The 4,837-nt window shown below is 48.3% G+C and overlaps 1 pseudogene across 1 annotated transcript; it reads left to right on the top strand.

Moving 5' to 3' along the window:
- Nucleotides 1-2,638: 2,638 nt before the first annotated feature.
- Nucleotides 2,639-4,837, top strand: LOC125528388 (F-box/kelch-repeat protein At3g23880-like; annotated as a pseudogene). Its single transcript, XR_015609335.1, has 2 exons — nt 2,639-2,858; nt 2,945-4,837. The product of XR_015609335.1 is annotated as an F-box/kelch-repeat protein At3g23880-like (transcript).

Genomic DNA, 4,837 nt, shown 5'->3' with positions numbered 1-4,837 from the left:
CTCCAATGCCTATGCTCCCCCCACCACCGCATCCCTTTGGCGAGGTCCAGCTGCAAGGTGTGCGGTTCCGGCGGGTGCGGGTCGCCTCGTCTTTGGCACCACCTGCCCCGAATCTACCTAGTGACTCATGCATCCTGACCACTGTTTTGGTTACCGAACGGGGCATTTTTTATCAAGGGGGACTAGTAAACATGGTTACCACGGTTACCACAATTTGCTGAAAATATATAATTCAGTTCTGAATTCATTTTTTTTTCAAAATAGATATAGATAGTACTTGAACTTATATTAGTTAAAAAAGTGCAAGAAGGAGAACTTGAAGCAGCTACCTTTTGAAGGTGGAAATAGGTTGTTACCACCCCGCCAGATCTATTTGTGTTGAAATAATTGAGATGATGTCGTACTTTGCTATACATTGAGCGTTTAAATTCAAAATATTCAAAAAAATTGCTTGAAATGCCCATTTACAAAAACCCTGATCCTGACGGCGCATAGATCAATGGCGCAGTGGCCAGGGATTCTCAATCCATCGCGGTGGGGACATATATGCACTAACATCATTCGCATGTCCATGTTCGAGGAGAGGGTGAGGTTCTCCAACAAGGATTGGTGCTCGGTGGTCGTGTTCATCAATTGGGCCATGGACGAGGCCGAGTCCGCGGATCCGGTGCATGCGGCGATTTGGAGAGCATACAAGCCAAGGCGTCCATCGTGTCTCAACCTTGCTCGTCGCTACTGGGTTCTCCTCCAACACGAGCTCCCGCCGGGGGGTGACCCCCCCCCCCCCCTCATCTCAAAGTGGCAATTTAGGCCGCTCCTGATGGGTGTGCTTCGCGGAAGGTTTGTGCCAAGGAGCCATGGGCGCGTCGCATCAGTGTCGAACCACGTCGTTGCGATTTTGAGCCACCTCCATGTCCTGGGGATCGAGGTGGAATCCGGTTGGTTCACAATTTGCCCGCTATTTTTTCAGATCTATCGCTGGGCTGTCTCATGTTCCCGTGATCGATCTCCTGAGGTTTCTGCTTCGATTGATTGTTTCCTCTTTCAGTATTCATACTATTGATGTTATCATGTCTTCGTCTCTAGTGATCTCATCAACAGGGATAGTTTTTCCACCGCCTTCGGTTCAAATAAATATGTGGTTTGTCATATTTACCCTTCGATGGGTTCAACTACATCCTCCACGTCCATCAGGGGCGTGTGGTTAAGCAAGTTTTTGTTGCCTGCCTTCCAAGTAAGGGATCGATGACCTAGAAGTTGCGAATGGATCGTTCGTCCAACTCTGGTTAATTCCTCCCCCCCCCCACCCCGCCACGATGCGCGTGCAATTGGTACAGAACACTCAACCTCTGCAACAACATGTCGACATTTAGACGTTGGGAATGCACACAACTAAAGAAGAAGAAAAACAATGATGTCAAAATTTCTTGGAAATACCATAGCAATGATGTCAAAATTCCTACTGCTTTTAACAACCGAGCACGGAGGGTCCACGATTTGTTGCTTGGATCATTGCTGAGTCAGCTTGATCTTGACAAACAATCGTTTGGATTATGAATACTGTGAACATTGGCACTTGGCAGTTTCACACTCCACGTTCCAAAGAATCATCAAACAACATAATTTAGTAGATTATCGCATGTGAATCTTTTTTATAACCTCCACGCAAAGAAAAGGATAACCTCTATGCAAACACATGGAAACATGAACTCCTAGTAAACGATTAAAAAACACATCGGAGAGCAACGCATTTGTATCTTTTTTTTTCTTTTGAGGGGCAAACACATTTGTATCTTTTTTCTTTTGAGGAATGCCCACACTTTATTAATTCAAAGCAAAATTCAAAGGGATACAGCAGGGGTCATGTGGAGTTAACAGCCACAAGTGGCGACCCTGAGGGGGCGATACCGAAAATTTTACAAGGTTGTGTGCCTCCTGGTTAGAAGCTATGCCCTCGAGTATAAAACTACAACTCTCAAAATTGGCTCTTCTATTTTCCATCTCCCTCACAATTGTGATATGGGGCCTCCCTACCCATTTTTGATGTATTTGAAGCATTAGTTGTAGTGAAATTAGTTAAGAGACACAAGGGAGCCATCATCTTCTCTTCTTGTAGGCAGTTATTTTCTTGTCGGGATGCACTTGAAGTTGAATTATGTGCATGCATAGAAGGTTTATCTTTCTCCATCCAAAGAAGTGAGTTACCAGTGCAGATCGATATGGATTCTATAATTGCAGTGAAATTAATCCAGGCTTCAGAGGTTGACAGATCGGTATATTCGTCCATCATCAAGGAGATTAGATATCTTATGTCTCTACATAAAAATTGTGTTACTCATGTAAGTCGTAGCCAAAATAAAGATAGTGATAGCTTAGCTAAATTTGCTCGTATTGAGGGTAGAACCATGACTTGGTTAGGTTCTGGCCCTCCTGAGGCTTTGGAACTAGGTGCGATTGATTGTTAGGACTTTGGTGGATGAGTAATACAAATTTCTATCCGCAAAAAAAAAGCATTAGTTGTGATATTTGACGCATTTGTATCTTGCTTGGCTAGAAAAGCTATAGGACTCTTTTTTTAGGGAAAGCTATAGGACTCGTGTGCCACCTTTCTTGTGACCGTAGGATTAGGTGGGCCCCAGCCCAAACATGCATGGATACCTCTGGACCTGTTCCGTTCCGATGCCTAGTTTCGCTCAAACAAAAAAAACTCCGATGCCTAGTAAGAGAAAATCCATCCTGTCGCTCGATACTCTTCGCCGTCGCCCTCCATCCTCTTCCGTTCGTCCCCTCGCCGTCGCCGATCCCAACCTGGCTGGCGAGTGGCGACTGCCACGCCGAAGCCGGGACGCCCCTTCTCGGTCGGTAACTTTTTTTCTAGCTTTCCCGGTTTTCCTCGCTGTTGATGTTTGCATCTGAGTTACCCGATCTTTAATTTCTTCTTCAGGATCGAGATAGATCATCTCAGCTGTTCCCGGGCTAAGCCTTCAAGGCGAGATGTCGTCGGCGACGACCACCAAGAGAGCGAGGGTCGTCGTAGCCATAGGATCGCTTGGCGCGTTGGTGCTACCGGACGAGGTGACGACAGAGGTGCTCCTGCGGCTGCCCGTCAGATCCATCCTCCGCTTCCGCGCCGTCTGCCGCTCCTGGGCCGTCGTGCTCTCATCGGAGGAGTTCTGCAGCCTCCACACGGCCAAAGCCGAGGCGGAGGCCAAGGCGGCGCCACAACCTAAGCTCATATTCATCTCGCCGTCAGCAGCATATGACTCCACCGGGGTGTACCTGGGCTCGTCATCGGACTCTAGCAATGGCCCGCTGTTTACTCTCGACGACGTTCGCGGCGACTTTGCAGTCTTATCACCTTCGCCGTGCCACGGCCTCACTCTCCTGCACGACCCGGTGGCGCCGGCCTATTACGTCTTCAACGCGGCCACACGGGCGGTCACCCGGCTGCCGCCTTGCCAGCACGCCATCTTCTCGACTGCTGGCCTCGGCTTTGACGCCAGCACCAAGGAGTACAAGGTCGTGAGGCTGAGGGTGGCCTGTGGGAAACTGGACGAGAAGCAGAGGGATCGGGTGCGAGGTGTACGTCCTCGGCGGCGAGCATGGAGATCGTTGGAGGCCACCTGTTGGTGGTGTGCCATTCAGGTTCTGCCACTTTATTCAGACCGCCATTATAACAGCAACATGGACTCAAGGTAAGCTACCACCGATATTTGCGGATGGATTTCTGCCACCGGTATTTGCAGACGGATTTCTGCATTGGCTTATTTACCCAAATGCTGGGCCAAGCGCTGCCGTATTATCATTTTCTCTCAAAGATGAGACCTTCGTCTGCGTCCGGTCGCCGCCTTTTGAGGAACCATAACCCGAAGTGCACTTGGTGGACCTTGCTGGCCGCTTGTGTATGGTCCGGGACCTTCGTGCTCAAAACAGTGGTAAAAAACAGTGGTATGATGGAGATCTGGAACTACAGCTCTAGTGATTGGTCTTTGTTGCATAGCATTGATTTGTCGCGGCACCTTGAAGGAGACTCTTTGTTAGGTCCGCAGATTATCAGAGCTATCGGTTATTTTGGCGACTGTGGACCGATGGAAAAGGTGATCTTGGCAACTTCCAATGGCAAGGTGATCACATATGACCTGCTGTCTAGGACTCTCGACACCATTATTGCAATACCGGAGACTTCATTTTATAAGACCGATAAGCAGTATGCTCCTAGATTCAGTTTATTCAAAGAGAGTCTTGCTCCGGTACACAAAACCAACGTAGAGATGGCGTTATCATCTCCGCTAACTAAAGTTATCAAGGAGATCCTACTCCGACTCCCAGGTGATTTTGCCACACAGTTCAAACTTGTAAGCAAGCAGTGGCTTAGTTTGATCGAGAGTGGAAGTTTCATTCGCTCTTACCATGCACATAACAACATGGACAGGGAGCCAAGAGTCATGCTTGTCGGCAAGGGGCCAGGAGGATTGGGTTTCAGCTTTGCTCCCTCGAAGAAATTGCTTCGCGATGGTCCTAGCCAAGGCGCATGGCTTGATACAAAGGTGGTTTGCTCTAAGCCTTGCCATGGTAGGAACCTGATAAGTACTGTGACCGAGGACTATTTGTACAATCCTTCCACAGGTTATCACCATAACTACCATGCAGTAGTGTGGCCACACCAACTGCGCCGCCGTGTACTCGCAATGAAGCATGGCAATGTATGTACACTAGAAGACCACGCTTTCACAGTTGGCAACAAGAATGCTTGTCTGGGGTTGAACATGTTGAAACAGGAGCATGTTGTCGTTCAGATTTTCTATCACTTGAAGGACTTCGAATCTCGGCAGTATTT

Source organism: Triticum urartu, chromosome 1A, assembly GCF_056163025.1.
Source record: "Triticum urartu cultivar PI428250 chromosome 1A, HENAU_Tu73, whole genome shotgun sequence".
In the NCBI taxonomy this organism is placed as follows: domain Eukaryota; kingdom Viridiplantae; phylum Streptophyta; class Magnoliopsida; order Poales; family Poaceae; genus Triticum; species Triticum urartu.
This window is presented reverse-complemented; position numbering and strand designations above follow the sequence as displayed.